The sequence below is a fragment of the Thalassophryne amazonica genome, chromosome 7 (assembly GCF_902500255.1).
Source record: "Thalassophryne amazonica chromosome 7, fThaAma1.1, whole genome shotgun sequence".
Classification (NCBI taxonomy): Eukaryota; Metazoa; Chordata; class Actinopteri; order Batrachoidiformes; family Batrachoididae; genus Thalassophryne; species Thalassophryne amazonica.
Genome location: NC_047109.1, coordinates 39,215,740 through 39,233,071, shown reverse-complemented (window position 1 = coordinate 39,233,071; position 17,332 = coordinate 39,215,740).

Genomic DNA, 17,332 nt, shown 5'->3' with positions numbered 1-17,332 from the left:
TGACTTATGGTATGGAAATAGAAGACTTAACAGTATTCCCTGAAACTCCCTTTGTGTCTGATCATTTTTTATAACATTACATTTACCCTGATGGACTACCCCTGCAGTGGGGAATAAGTTTCATTACACTAGAAGTCTTTCAGAAAGCCGCTGTAACTAGGTTTAAGGATATGATTCCTTCTTTATGTTCTCTAATGTCATATACCAACACAGAGCAGAGTAGCTACCTAAACTCTGTAAGGGAGTTAGAGTATCTTGTCAATAGTTTTACATCCTCATTGAAGACAACTTTGGATGCTGTAGCTCCTCTGAAAAAGAGAGCTTTAAATCAGAAGTGTCTGACTCCGTGGTATAACTCACAAACTCGTAGCTTAAAAGCAGATAACCCGTAAGTTGGAGAGGAAATGGCGTCTCACTAATTTAGAAGATCTTCACTTAGCCTGGAAAAAGAGTTTGTTGCTCTATAAGAAAGCCCTTCGTGAAGCTAGGACATCTTTCTACTCATCACTAATTGAAGAAATAAGACAACCCCAGGTTTCTTTTCAGCACTGTAGCCAGGCTGACAAGAGTCAGAGCTCTATTGAGCTGAGTATTCCATTAACTTTAACTAGTAATGACTTCATGACTTTCTTGCTAACAAAATTTTGACTATTAGAGAAAAAATTACTCATAACCATCCCAAAGATGTATCGTTATCTTTGGCTGCTTTCAGTGATGCCGGTATTTGGTTAGACTCTTTCTCTCCGATTGTTCTGTCTGAGTTATTTTCATTAGTTACTTCATCCAAACCATCAACATGCTTATTAGACCCCATTCCTGCCAGGCTGCTCAAGGGAAGTCCTACCATTATTTAATGCTTCAATCTTAAATATGATCAATCTATCTTTGTTAGTTGGTTATGTACCACAGGCCTTTAAGGTGGCAGTAATTAAACCATTACTTAAAAAGCCATCACTTGACCCAGCTATCTTAGCTAATTATAGGCCAATCTCCAACCTTCCTTTCTCTCAAAGATTCTTGAGAGGGTAGTTGTAAAACAGCTAACTGATCACCTGCAGAGGAATGGTCTATTTGAAGAGTTTCAGTCAGGTTTTAGAATTCATCATAGTACAGAAACAGCATTAGTGAAGGTTACAAATGATCTTCTTATGGCTTCGGACAGTGGACTTATCTCTGTGCTTGTTCTGTTGGACCTCAGTGCTGCTTTTGATACTGTTGACCATAAATTTTATTACAGAGATTAGAGCATGTCATAGGTATTAAAGGCATTGCCTGCGGTGGTTTGAATCATATTTGTCTAATAGATTACAGTTTGTTCATGTAAATGGGGAATCTTCTTCACAGACTAAAGTTACTTATGGAGTTCCACAAGGTTCTGTGCTAGGACCAATTTTATTCACTTTATACATGCTTCCCTTGGGCAGTATTATTAGACGGTATTGCTTAAATTTTCATTGTTACGCAGATGATACCCAGCTTTATCTATCCATGAAGCCAGAGGATACGCACCAAGTAGCTAAACTGCAGGATTGTCTTACAGACATAAAGACAGGGATGACCTCTAATTTCCTGCTTTTAAACTCAGATAAAACTGAAGTTATTGTACTTGGCCCACAAATCTTAGAAGCATGGTGTCTAACCAGATCGTTACTCTGGATGGCATTTCCCTGATCTCTAGTAATACTGTGAGAAATCTTGGAGTTATTTTGATCAGGATATGTCATTCAAAGCGCATATTAACAAATATGTAGGACTGCCTTTTTGCATTTACGCAATATCTCTAAAATCAGAAAGGTCTTGTCTCAGAGTGATGCTGAAAAACTAATTCATGCATTTGTTTCCTCTAGGCTGGACTATTGTAATTCATTATTATCAGGTTGTCCTAAAAGTTCCCTAAAAAGCCTTCAGTTGGTTCAGAATGCTGCAGCTAGAGTACTGACGGGGACTAGCAGGAGAGAGCATATCTCACCCGTGTTGGCCTCCCTTCATTGGCTTCCTGTTAATGCTAGAATAGAATTTAAAATTCTTCTTCTTACTTATAAGGTTTTGAATAATCAGGTCCCATCTTATCTTAGGGACCTCGTAGTACCATATTACCCCATTAGAGCGCTTCGCTCTCAGACTGCGGGCTTACTTGTAGTTCCTAGGGTTTGTAAGAGTAGAATGGGAGGCAGAGCCTTCAGCTTTCAGGCTCCTCTCCTGTGGAACCAGCTCCCAATTCAGATCAGGGAGACAGATACCCTCTCTACTTTTAAGATTAGGCTTAAAACTTTCCTTTTTCGCTAAGGCTTATAGTTAGGGCTGGATCGGGTGACCCTGGACCATCCTTGGTTATGTTGCTTTAGACGTAGACTGTGTTTCATAATTAGTGTATGGCCTTGCCTTGCAATGTGGAGCGCCTTGGGGCAACTGTTTGTTGTGATTTGGCGCTATACAAGAAAAAAGTTGATTGATTGATTGATTGATTGATTGAAAGAGAAACCCTTGCTGAGTTCCCAGATAATGCAAGTTTACACGAAGGGAAGAGATGTCCTGATGGCCTTAGAAGATGACATCGGCACTGCTCTTGTCAAAGCCTGTGAGGCAGGATAACAACGAAGATGCTATGCGCATTGCATGTGCTGCAGCAGATAGTCTGCCGTCACATGTTTGGTGATGGCCAAACCATTTATGGTTTTCCTGAACACTGCCAAGAGGACTCTGTGCCACAGCTGTTTACTTACCCTTGTGAACATGGTACTAGAGGGACCCAGGTATGAAAGACCACATGAAGAAGCAACCATCTCCTGCAGCACTTACAAGTTGCTCATTTGCTAAAATTCAGCAGTGTTAAGCACAAGCGGCACCAGACAGAACTGCTTTTGTCCGACACAGTACTGCACAGGAGACACCAGTTCCATTATACGTGGACTGATGCTGCATGCCCACACACGTAAAAGGGAACTTGTCGATAAAATGGCACATCTGGGCCTGAGCGTATCCTATGATCGTGTTTTTCAGATTTTAACTCAGATGGGGAACCAAGTCTGCCAGCAGATTCATAAGAACAAGTGGTGTGCCCTCCACAGTTGCGCAGTCATGTGTTTACCACTGCTGCAGTTGACAATATTGATCATAATCCCAGTTCCACAACAGCTAGGGATTCTTTCCATGGCACAGCAATCTCTTTGATCCAGCATCCATCTTTTGTTGGTGAAGGGACTGACCGAAGCCTCCTGGCACTCAGTGGACCTGCAGGAGGATGTTCCAAGACCATTGACCGCTTGCCAGCATACTACACTGAGGTTCCCCCTGTTGCTAGCAATATCAAGGTCTCACAGGTTCCAGAAACCAGGCTAGAATCACTCACTAGAGATGGAATTAGCCAGTATACCAAGGAAGAGTACCAGTGGCTGGACAATGCAAGTGAGGTCATTGAAAACGAAAAGCACTGCAGACTCCTTGGATACCTCTTGGGCTGCCTTCCATGCTAGCCATCAGACACCAGGAATTCGTGCCACATGTTCCACTGCTCTCCTTCCACTGTTTCAGGAGAGTGCTCACACTGTGGCCATGATTAAGCATTCACTTGATGTCATAAGTAAGGCTGTGGAACACCTGAATCCTGGCCAAAGTCCAGTGGTCACATTTGACCAACCATTATACACCCTGGCAAAACAAATCCAGTTCAAATTGCTGGAAAAATATGGTGAAGACAAGCTGGTGGTTATGTTTGGTGGACTGCATATTGAGATGGCGGCACTGAAGATGTTGGGGAACTGGTTACAAGGAAGCGGTTGGGTTGAAGCACTAGTGCAAGCTGACATCTCATCTCCAGGGAAAGCTGACTCCTTCCTTAAAGCAGCCCATGTAACTCGCACCAGGAGAGCCCATCAAATTACAGCAACGGCTCTGTATGTTCTGCAGTACCGGGCTTATGACAACTATTGTCAAACACAAACAGATCAAGTGCCGCTTGTGTTTGAAGTTTGGTGCAGCAGGAGAGCAGAAAACATCCCACAATTTCAGTACTGGTCTATTGTTCTTGAATTAGAGCTGCTCGTGCTAGTATTTGTGCGGTCATTGCGAGAGGGATGTTTCTCCAGGTACCTTGATGCACTAACAGAACTAGTCAAGTGGTTTCATGCAATGGATCATACCCATTATGCAAGATGGATTCCAGTTCACCTGAGGGACATGGCTGAACTACCAAGGACACACCCGAGCGTAGCTCAAGCGTTCAGGGAAGGCAAGTTCACTGTCCAGAAGACCAATAATGTGTTTTCCTCTATGGCCATTGACCAGGCTCATCAGCAGATGAATGCTTGCATCAAAGGAGATGGTGGTGCTGTGGGCCTCACTGATAACTCATCTGCACTATTGCGATGGATGGTAGCAGGACCAGAAGTAGCCCGATCCATACAGGAATTTGAGATTAGTTAAAAAAAAATCAGATAACACACTTCACCATGATCAAACAACAAGTGCCCAGATCTCATTCATCAAAGATGTACGGTCTTTGGTTAGTGCAATGGAACATTTTGGAAATCCATTTGAAGAGGAAAGCAAGGACTTGGTTGTTCTCCACTCAAAGGAACTTGCTGGACCTTCAGCTGCTGAGGCAGTTAGAAAGGTGAAACAGACAGGAGAGCAACAATTTGACGCTTTCACAAAAGAACGCATTGTTGAGAGAATAAAACCAGTGGATGACACCATACCAAGAAATAAGCTGCAGGTGTTCGGTACTTCAACCAGGAGGACAGTATCAAAACCAAAACAGAAATTGGTTTCTCTCAAACAGGATATGGCGCTCTTTTCAAGACTATTTATTGCTTGCCAGACCAGGGATGGAAACTTAGATGAATTCTTTCGACACGAGAACCAACCGTGTCCACCAGCGCTGTCTGATGGGGGAGGTCTCCACCTGGGACAGAAGAGTGATCTGCTTCCATGCCTGGAAAAAGTTCACAGTGCATACTCAGAAAGTCCAAAGGTTACCTGTACCATTGTAGATGGGGCAGCCATCATCCAGATGCTGAAACCAAGTTCAGTAAAAACCTTCAGTGACTATGCCCATGTGATCTTCATTCCATATCTGACCAGAAAACTTGAAAGTGTGTCCAGGCTTGATCTGGTGTGGGACCGCTACTTGTCTGATTCTCTGAAAGCTGCTACAAGAGCAAAGCGTGGAACTGGGATTCAGAGACGTGTGGTAGGTGATGCAGCCATTCCCAGGAACTGGCCAAACTTTCTCAGAGTTGACAGCAATAAGACAGAATTGTTTGCCTTTCTCTCAAAAGCTCTTCTCACATCGTTACTGCAGGAGGACAAACAGCTTGTTATCACTAGTGACATAGAAGTCCTTAGCAAGCCACCACTCCCAGATAGGTCTTCGATTGCTCCTTGTTCGCATGAGGAAGCCGATAGTCGCATGTTATTACATGTAGCCCATGCAGCCAGAAATGGCCATCATAAGATCATGATTAAAACAGTAGATACTGATGTTGTGGTGCTAGCTGTGGCAGTGGCTCAGACTCTACAACCAGAAGACGAGCTTTGGTTGGCTTTCGGAACTGGAAAGAGTTTCCGATACTTAGCAGCCCATGAAATTGCAGCAGGGCTAGGACCTGAGAAAGCACGTGCGCTACCACTGTTCCATGCAGTGACGGGTTGCGACACTGTGTCAAGCTTTGTTGGCCATGGGAAAAAGACTGCGTGGGCTGTATGGACTGTGTTTCCTGAGCTTACGCATGCCCTGTTGAAACTGTCTTCAGCCCCAACTGAGATACCACAAGAGGTAATGGCCACAATTGAGAGGTTTGTTATCCTACTCTATGACCGAACCAGCACATGCACAGAAATAGATACAGCAAGAAGGAAGTTATTCGCCAAGACGCACAATGCAGAATCAATCCCTCCGACCAAGGCTGCCCTGGAAGAGCATGTCAAGAGAGCAGTATACCAAGGAGGTCACGTGTGGGGTCAAGTGCTGGTGTCAACACCAGAACTACCTTCACCGTGCAAATGGGGTTGGTCAAAGACATCTGAGGGAGACTATGAACCCTTCTGGACATGCCTACCAGATGCAGGCCAGTCCAGTTATGAACTTGTCTCTTGCAAATGTAAGAAGGGTTGTGTTGGGCATTGCAAGTGCAAAAAAGCTCAGTTACAATGCACTGCCCTCTGCTTCTGTGAAGGCGAGTGTGAATAGTCTTCCTTGTGATAGACCCTAGATTTGGCCTCACTTAATATATGTCTTGTGAGATAGAACAAAGCTTCTCAGAAATTCTACATTTGCTAATTCAAATTATGCATCACGAAAAATGTATAATTCGACACAGAGTTTATCCGTATCTAACCAGTCTGGAAACAATGGCGACCATTTTGAATTTTTAATGAAATGTCTAATCCAAAAAAACACATTAGCAAGCACTTATGGTAATTAATTAATCGAATTCTGTGTACAATGTCACATTATATCCATCACTCATAAGAAAACTGTTGTTTCTGGTGGCCATTTTGAAAAATAGCTGCCATGGGCGCCATGTTGAAAATTCATGATGCCTCCATTTCCATATCTTTTGATATGCCTTTGGCTATATGTGTACCAAATTTCATGCTTTTATCACAAACTGAATGATTCTTATACATACTGGAGTTAAGCTGCTGGACTAAAACTGTTTCCGGTTTTGTAAGCAGTTTTTAATCCAGTTCAAAGCCACTCCTCTGATCCCGTACAGTTCCATCTTTTGAAATAATATGATCAATTGTATCAAAAGCCTTTCTTAGGTCAATAAATAAACCTATTACTATTTCCCTTTGGTCCACATGACTACTGATCTCTTCTACTGAATCAAACAGAGCCAGTGCACCAGTGCAGTGGACCTACCTGCTCTAAAACCATATTGACTTTCATCCAGCAAGTTATGTTGTTCTATAAATTTATCCAGTCTGCTATTGTAAAGCTTTTCCAATATCTTAGAAAATTGTGACAGTAGAGACACAGGCCTATAATTTAAAAAGGTGTTTACTGCCAGATTTAAATAATTCACTTTTGCCACTTTCATACTGTTTGGAACAATTCAGTTTGAAATGATTTATTAAAATATATGCTAATGGTTTTGCAATTTCAGTAATTATTTGCTTGACCAAAGACATATGTACATCATTATGATCCATTGACTTTTTACTTTAACATGTTCTAATTAATAATTTCCCTTTCATCTACTGGACCAAGAAACATTCTGTGTGGATTTCTGTCAGTTAATTGCTGATTTTCCTATGGGCTGTGTGGAATTTCAACTGCCAGAGCTGGCCCAACATTAGCAAAGAATTTATTGAAACTATCCACTACTTGACTCATATCAAATTCATCTTTGTTCTTATATATAAATATGTTGGATAGTTATTTGATTTGGATTTATTTGTTATAATAGTATTCAATATTTTCCATGTTTCCTTTATGTTGTTTTTAACTGTCATTTAGTATGTTTCCAATGTATGATTTTTTACGATTCCGCATGATAGTTGTTAATTTATTTTATAGTCCTTATATTTAATCTCTGCCTCTCTTGATTTAGTTTTAATGAATTTTCTGTATAGCATATTTTTTCCTTGCAAGCCTTTTGAAGCCTTTTCATGACAAATTAGCCAAAACTAGCATTGCTTATCCTCAAATGTGTGTGTGTGTTCAAGCATTTCATTCTGACCAGCAATATGTGCTATGTATACACTACAGTCAAATCCAAGATTCAGTATATGAATGATTTAAGTGTGTCCCGGTTCTCATTCTGGTGTTAGTTTTCTGATCTCTGGGCTTCTATTTTCTTCTAGTGTTATCTCCAACATGCTATATTTCAAGTGTTAACCTTATGTTTTGTACCCCTAGTGAAATGTGCTACTTGCTGTTATTCGCCCTATGCTTTTATTTTGACAGTTTTGCTTCTGGTACATGTTGTTGGCTTTACTTCCTGGGTAAATGGGTTCTGGTTTCATGTGTACACTCATTTTCCGGTTAACTGAGTAAAACACTATTCAACCATCCAGCCCTTCACTCCAGTGCCAGACAGATATAACATGCAAACTTTCTGCCTTGCATTTATTTCCAGTGTTTTATCTCTAGTTGCTGACTTCCACTGCCTACTTGTGCTCTTCGACTTTAGCCTGCCATCTGTTGGGCTTCTGACATGGTATGTTTGATTCCTGTTTTCTAACCCTCTGATAGTGTTACTGGATTGTCTACTGGTGGTATCCTCATCCAGGGTTTTCATGTATCCCATAATCCCTTGCGCGCCAGAGAGTCGCTGCAGTCAAAACAACATAGAGAATCCACATGATGACAATTGTAAATGAATATTATACTACAAAATGTAATTTTTTTATGCTTTTCATCACGATAATAAGAGACTGCATGCATGATACCCTGAAAACTTGCTAAAACAATTATAATGAATAATCCGTGTCTGCTACATTTAATCTGCGTGGAATTTAATAAATGCAAACTGAATTTCAGACATCTTATATATTAGTCTGGAACAAGGAGGGCAAGCAGTGTTGTAAAAACAATAATCAAGACGTTAAAGAGCAAACTTCATTTTCCCCCAGAACGACATGATCAGGAAGCGAGCGTAGCTCACAGCAGCTCCCATTGAAAATAACGGAGAGACAGCCTGTGATTCTCACATGTTTACATAAAATAAATGCAATAACTGTTGTGTGGGCCGCTGAAGAGGAGGTACTGCTGGCCCACCACCACCAGATGGCGCCCTGCTTGGAGTGCGGGCTCCAAGCACAAGAGGGCGTCGGCGCCGCTGGAGGTGACAGCTGTCACCTATCAACACCAGCTGTCACCCATCACCACCACTACAAAGACCGGACTGCAACTCCACCTCCTCGCCGAGAAATCTTCTACCATACAGGTAATTCTCTGCTGAACCTTAATTCGAGTATTAGTCTGATCTCTTTTTGCAGCCGTTTTCCTGGGACGGATACCCTGTCTACTGAGTTGGCATTTGGTGTGGACTGCGACGGCTTCGCCTCCCACCCCACCCAGATAAGTGGTTATCTCAGGAGCTGCACGAGTGTGTGATTGGAGGTGGAGGTTCTCCCTCCTAACTGTGTACAGACTGTGGGATTACTGAGTGTGCGAACTCCCACTCATCCAGAACTGTTTCTGTTTTCTGCCAGCAGTACCGGGTCTGACTGCTGAAGACAGTGGCCACCTGGGGCGCAGGGCTTGGCGGCTCCGGTGTTCTTCAGGTCCGTTGGTGGTGAGGGCTGTGTGGGATCCGGCTCTTCTCGCACCGGACGTCTCCTATCTTCGAGCCTGCCACACGTCACCTTTTGTCGGATTGATATAACGCATATTTGTATCTGTCTGTACTACGTTGTGCACCTTCACAACATTAAATTGTTACTTTTTGGCTATTCCATTGTCCCTTCATTAACGCCCCCTGTTGTGGGTCCGTGTCACAACACTTCCCCAACAATAACAACGTCTATAAACCTAGAGATATATTCATGAGAGTTTTAGGCACAATATAAAATAGTTTTATGTTGTGATGTTAATGCTGTGTCTGTGTGCAGCAGTTAAAGTGCAGCGTGATCAGAGCGTCTCAGTGCAGTTCTCAATTTACTGAGATCTCGCAGCACGGTGACCTCTACGAGGTTTTGCGGGATTTGAAACCTGAATATATGTGATATATATATATATATATATATATATAATCGTTTTAGGTGTGTAGGAATCTATGTGTATGTGGCAAAGGTATTACTGGTTGTGGGGAAGAAGGGGTAGGGATAAATAAGCTGATGCTTCCCCTACCCCTTTTCGGACATGTTGGGTACACAGTAGGAACTTTTTGTTGTTGTCTTTACTGATCTATCTTGTAATAGTTGTTGTATCAAATGTTCGAAATAAATAGTTTTCATTCATTCATTCCATTCATCATTCATTTATGTCTGTAAGACAATCCTGCAGTTTAGCTAATTGGTGTGTGTCCTCTGGCTCATGGATAGAAAAAGCTGAGTATCATCTGCGTAACAATGAAAATTTAAGCAATGCTGTCTAATAATACTGCCTAAGGGAAGCATGTATAAAGTGAATAAAATTGGTCCTAGCACAGACCTTGTGGAACTCCATAATTAACCTTAGTCTGTGAAAAGATTCCCCATTTACATGAACAATTGTAATCTATTAGATAATATGATTCAAACTACCGCAGCGCAGTGCCTTTAATACCTATGGCATACTCTAATCTCTGTAATAAAATTTTATGGTCAACAGTATCAAAAGCAGCACTGGAGGTCCAACAGAACAAGCACAGAGGTGAGTCCACTGTCTGAGGCCATAAGAAGATCATTTGTAACCTTCCTAATGCTGTTTCTGTACTATGAGGAATTCTAAACCCTGACTGAAACTCTTCAAATAGACCATTCCTCTGCAGATGATCAGTGTAGCTGTTTTACAACTGCCCTTTCAAGAATTTTGAGTGAAAAGGAAGGTTGGAGATTGGCCTATAATTAGCTGGTCAAGTGATGGCTTTTTAAGTAATGGTTTAATTACTGCCACCTTAAAAGCCTGTGGTACATAGCCAACTAATAAAGACAGATTGATCATATTTAAGATCGAAGCATTAATTATGGATAGGGCTTCGTTGAGCAGCCCTGGTAGGAATGGGGTCTAATAACATGTTGATGGTTTGGAAGAAGTAACTAATGAAAATAACTCAGACAGAACAATCGGAGAGAAAGAGTCTAACCAATACCGGCATCACTGAAAGCAGCCAAAGATAACGATATGTCTTTGGGATGGTTATGAGTATTTTTTCTCTAATAGATAAAATTTTATTAGCAAAGAAAGTCATGAAGTTATTACTAGGAATACTCGGCTCAATAGAGCTCTGACTCTTTGTCAGCCTGGCTACAGTGCTGAAAAGAAACCTGGGGTTGTTCTTATTTTCTTCAATTAGTGATGAGTAGTAAGATGTCTAGCTTTATGGAGGGCTTTTTTCATAGAGCAACAGACTCTTTTTCCAGGCTAAGTGAAGATCTTCTAAATTAGTGAGATGCCATTTCCTCTCCAACTTACGGGTTATCTGCTTTAAGCTGCGAGTTTGTGAGCTATACCACGGAGGTCAGGCACTTCTGATTTAAGGCTCTCTTTTTCAGAGGAGCTACAGCATCCAAAGTTGTCCTCAATGAGGATATAAAACTATTGAGAAGATAATCTATCTCACTCACAGAGTTTAGGTAGCTACTCTGCCCTGTGTTGGTATATGGCATTGGAGAACATAAATAAGGAATCATATCCTTAAACCTAGTTACAGCGCTTTCTGAAAGACTTCTAGTGTAATGAAACTTATTCCCCACTGCTGGGTAGTCCATCAGAGTAAATGTAAATGTTATTAAGAAATGATCAGACAGAAGGGGGTTTTCAGGGAATACTGTTAAGTCTTCAATTTCCATACCATAAGTCACAACAAGATCTAAGGTATGATTAAAGTGTGGGTGGACTCATTTCATTTTGAGCAAAACCAATCGAGTCTAACAATAGATTAAATGCAGTGTTGAGGCTGTCATTCTCAGCATCTGTGTGGATGTTAAAATAGCCCACTATAATTATCTTATCTGAGCTAAGCACTAAGTCCACAAAATTCACAGAGAAACTCACAATAACGACCAGGTGGACGATAGATAACACAAATAAAACTGTTTTTTGGGACTTCCAATTTGGATGGACAAGACTAAGAGACAAGCTTTCAAATGAATTAAAGCTCTGTCTGGGTTTTTGATTAATTAATAAGCTGGAGTGGAAGATGCTGCTAATCCTCCGCCTCGGCCGTGCCAGGATTTAAGAAATTGCCAGATTTCTAGAAATGAAGCTGCTCCATCCAAAGTGGGAGGATGCCGTCTCTCCTAACAAGACCAGGTTTTCCCCAGAAGCTTTGCCAATTATCTATGAAGCCCACCTCATTTTTTGGACACCACTCAGACAGCCAGCAATTCAGGGAGAACATGCGGCTAAACATGTCACCCCGGTCCGATTGGGGAGGGGCCCAGAGAAAACTACAGAGTCCGACATTGTTTTTGCAAAGTTACACCACCGATTCAATGTTAATTTTTGTGACCTTCGATTGGCGTAACCGGTGTGTCATTACTGCCGACGTGAATTACAATCTTACCAATTTACGCTTAGCCTTAGCCAGCAGGTTTCAAATTTCCTTCAATGTCGCCTGCTCTGGCCCCCGGAAGACAATTGACTATGGTTTCTGGTGTCCGCTAACTTCACATTTCTCAAAACAGAGTCGCCAATAACCAGAGTTGTTCCTCGGCGGGTGTCACCCCTCGACCTGCTTTCCCGGCTCGTGGATCTGCCAGATGGGGAACTAACGGCGCTAAGCTATACCTTGGTCCCACTGACTACAGGGGCCTGGCTAGCTGTAGGATTTTCCAAGGTGCAGAGCCAAGTCTCCATTCGCCCACCTGGCCTCCAAAGCACGAATAAGCTACACTTATTACAAGTACCACTACTGCTAAACGAGGCAGCGGAATAACTAAACATTTCACACCCAGAGCAGAAAAGTGCGGGAGAGACCAGGAGAAGCCACCATGCTAGACCGGCTAAGAGCAGTAGCTGCGCTAAGCTACGGATTCCTAAAACACACAAAGTGAATAATGTGCAAATACTCATACCTTGCATCCTTGTGCACCCTGGCAATTTTTTGGATACACAAGGGACTCTCAAAAGATGCCACCCTGTATAAGGGACCCTAAAGGAACATCAATCAATCAATCAATCAATTTTTTTATATAGCGCCAATACAACAACAGTTGCCCCAAGGCGCCCCATATTGTAAGGCAAGGCCATACAACAATTATGTAAAACCCCATGGTCAAAACGACCCCCTGTGAGCAAGCCTTGGCTACAGTGGGAAGGAAAAACTCCCTTTTAACAGGAAGAACCTCCAGCAGAACCAGGCTCAGGGAGGGGCAGTCTTCTGCTGGGACTGGTTGGGGCTGAGGGAGAGAACCAGGAAAAAGACATGCTGTGGAGGGGAGCAGAGATCGATCACTAATGATTAAATGCAGAGTGGTGCATACAGAGCAAAAAGAGAAGAAACAGTGCATCATGGGAACCCCCCAGCAGTCTACGTCTATAGCAGCATAACTAAGGGATGGTTCAGGGTCACCTGATCCAGCCCTAACTATAAGCTTTAGCAAAAAGGAAAGTTTTAAGCCTAATCTTAAAAGTAGAGAGGGTGTCTGTCTCCCTGATCTGAATTGGAGCTGGTTCCACAGGAGAGGAGCCTGAAAGCTGAAGGCTCTGCCTTCCATTCTACTCTTACAAACCCTAGGAACTACAAGTAAGCCTGCAGTCTGAGAGCGAAGCGCTCTATTGGGGTGATATGGTACTACGAGGTCCCTAAGATAAGATGGGACCTGATTATTCAAAACCTTATAAGTAAGAAGAAGAATTTTAAATTATATTCTAGAATTAACAGGAAGCCAATGAAGAGAGGCCAATATGGGTGAGATATGCTCTCTCCTTCTAGTCCCTGTCAGTACTCTAGCTGCAGCATTTTGAATTAACTGAAGGCTTTTAGGGAACTTTTAGGACAACCTGATAATAATGAATTACAATAGTCCAGCCTAGAGGAAATAAATGCATGAATTAGTTTTTCAGCATCACTCTGAGACAAGACCTTTCTGATTTTAGAGATATTGCGTAAATGCAAAAAAGCAGTCCTACATATTTGTTTAATATGCGCTTTGAATGACATATCCTGATCAAAAATGACTCCAAGATTTCTCACAGTATTACTAGAGGTCAGGGTAATGCCATCCAGAGTAAGGATCTGGTTAGACAACCATGTTTCTAAGATTTGTGGGGCCAAGTACAATAACTTCAGTTTTATCTGAGTTTAAAAGCAGGAAATTAGAGGTCATCCATGTCTTTATGTCTGTAAGACAATCCTGCAGTTTAGCTAATTGGTGTGTGTCCTCTGGCTTCATGGATAGATAAGCTGGGTATCATCTGCGTAACAATGAAAATTTAAGCAATACCGTCTAATAATACTGCCTAAGGGAAGCATGTATAAAGTGAATAAAATTGGTCCTAGCACAGAACCTTGAGGAACTCCATAATTAACTTTAGTCTGTGAAGAAGATTCCCCATTTACATGAACAAATTGTAATCTATTAGACAAATATGATTCAAACCACCGCAGCACAGTGCCTTTAATACCTATGGCATCAGTAAAATGAGAGCAGTAGTTTCATATACCGACATAGACATTCTAATACATACATTTTCTCTTCCTCCTGTATAAAATACTGTCATTTATTGTTTACATTACATCATTTAACAAGTCTGCATTAGATTGTCTACAGGCTATTCAAAATGCTGTCTCAAGCCTGCTCACCAGGTCAAACCTGTGGTCCAACATCACCCCTATACTTAATATCTTCCTTCACTGGCTCCCAGTTATTTATAGGTTCCAATTTAACATTCTCACACACATGTAGAGCACTACATTCTCAGGCCCCTGCTTATCTGATCAATAGCCTTCACTCCTACTGAACAGATCACTCCCTAAGGTCAAACAAATTAAACTCACTTTCTTTTCTCCGTACTCATCTGGTGGTGAGCAAGTATTTCCATCCGTTGCTCCGAGGTTATGGAATGCTCTTCATCCAACAAGCTTGCCAACAACACTTACTCTTTGAAGAAATATCTGAAAACACATTTGTTTAATATGGCATTTGGGTCCTTGTGTTTTTGTTTGATGTATTGTTGCACTTCTGTGTATGCTGCCTTGCAGTTTTAATTATATATTGTGTTTGTATTTACTGTCTCTCGTGTCTTTTGTCCGTTTCCTGTCTCTTCTTACTGTTATTTGAGTCCAACATTACCTTTTATTTATTCCTTGTAAAGCACTTTATGGCTTTTGTCTATGAATGTCTAAAATAATTTTCATCAACATACTTACTTGCTTACTTGTTTACATGGGCTATAGTGCAATTCATAAATACTTTTTATTATGGAATGATTCATTTCTGTGCAATAAGATGCAATCCAATACGATTCTTTGCAATCCAGGGCATTAAATACTTATTTCATGCAATAAAATGCAAATTAATTATTTAAAAATCATACAATGTGATTTTCTGGATGTGAAACAGCTGAAACCCAGCCTTAACCGGGGAGGGGGTCTGAGACACGCTTTGTCCCCTGTTTACAATGGGGTACTCAGGTCAAAGCAGTTTCAGTCTTTTGTTCATGGTAATGAGTCATTCATCTCATCAGGAGAGTCGTCAGGAGAGCTATCAGGAGAGCTGTCAGGAGAGGCGTCAGTCCTATCGTTAGGAGGGACAGCTACCCTGTTGTTAGGAGGGTGCTAACTAGAGCACAATAGGTGCTAATTAAAGCAATTGTTTAGTCACTAGCCAATAGCAGTCTGCCTCTCGGTAGGAGGCGTCTGGTTAGGTTTAAAACTTCAGCTTTTGTGGCTTCTGTTTGTTCTTCTCTACAAGGGTCAAGACAGAATTCAGAGTACCAGAGCAAGAATTTTTAGCTGAGGAAGCTTCTGCGATTTGAAGCGAAATGTCCTCGCATCAAGCAACCCAGTCCAGTCAAAGATTCAAGCTTCTCTACTATGTGATTTTCTGGATTTTTTTTTTTTTTAGATTCTGTCTTTTACAGTTGAAGTGTACCTACGATAAAAATTACAGACCTCTCCATTCTTTGTAGGATGAGAAAACCTGCAAAATTGACAGGAGATCAAATACTTATTTCCCCTGTGTGTATATGTATATACAGTGGGGAAAATAAGTATTTGACCCCCTAGAAAAACAGAGCTTAACAATTGGTACAGAAACATTTGTCTGCCATTACAGAGGTCAGATGTTTCCTATCGTTCTTGACCAAGTTTTCACACACTGCAACAGGGATTTGGTCCACTCCTCCATACAGATATTCTTCAAATCTTTCAGGTTTGGAGTTTCAGCTCCCTCCAAAGATTTTCTATTGAGTTTAGGTCTAGAGACTGTCCAGGCCACTCCAGGATCTTGAAATGCTTCTTACGGAGCCCCTCCTTAGTTGCCCTGGCTGTGTGTCTGGGGTCATTGTCATGCTGGAAGACCCAGCCATGACCCATCTTCAATGCTTTTACTGAGGGAAGGAGGTTGTTTGCCAAAATCTCACAATACATGACCCCATCCATCCTCCCTTCAATACAGTGCAGTCCACCTGTCCCCTTTGCAGAAGAGCACCTCCAGCGTATGATGTTTCCACCCCTATGCTTCACAGTTGGGATGGTTTTCTTGGGGTTGTTCTCATATTCTAAACACGATAAGTGGAGTTGATTTCAAAAAGCTCTATTCTGGTCTCATCTGACCACATGACCTTCTCCCATGCCTCTTCTGGATCATCCAGATGGTCACTGGTGAACTTCAAACAGGCCTGGACATGTGCTGGCTTGAGCAGGGGGACCTTGCTACCCTGCAGGATTTTAAACCATGACAGCATCATGTGTTACTAATGTAATCTTTGTGACTGTGGTCCCAGCTCTCTTCAGGTTATTGACCGGGTCCTCCTGTGTAGTTCTGAGCTTTCTCAGAATCATCCTTACCCCACAAAGTGAGATCTTGCATGCAATCCCAGACCAAGGGAGATTGACAGTCATCTTGTGTTTCTTCCACTTTCTAATAAATAATCATAACAGCTGTTGTCTTCTACCAAGCTGCTTGCCTGTTGACTTGTAGTCCATCCCAGCCTTGTACAGGTCTACAGTTTTGTCCCTGGTGTCCTTAGACAGCTCTTTGGTCTTGGCTATGGTGGACAGGTTGGAGTGTGATTGATTGAGTGTGTCAACAGGTGTCTTTTATACAGGTAACAAGTTAAAACAGGTGCAATTAATACAGGTAAAGAGTGCAGAATAAGAGGGCTTCTTAAAGAAAAATTAACAGGTCTGTGAGAGCCAGAATTCTTGCTAGTTGGTAAGGGGTCAAATACTTATTTCATGCAATAAAATGCAAATTAATTATTTAAAAATCATACAATGTGATTTTCTGTTTTTTCTTTTCAGATTCTGTCTCTCACAGTTGAAGTGTACCTACGAAAAAAATTACAGACCTCTCCGATCTTTGTCGGTGGGAAAACCTGCAAAACATATATAAACTACAAAATTAATAACATAATTGTATGTATAATTGTCCATACTTTAACTAACAGCTATATAATTGCTATAGAATTGTATTTTCAGAGAATTTAGACAATTTTCACATATTCAGAAAATATCAGTTCCTTATATTGGCGTTTAAATTGATTGACATTTGGACATCACTTGAGTTC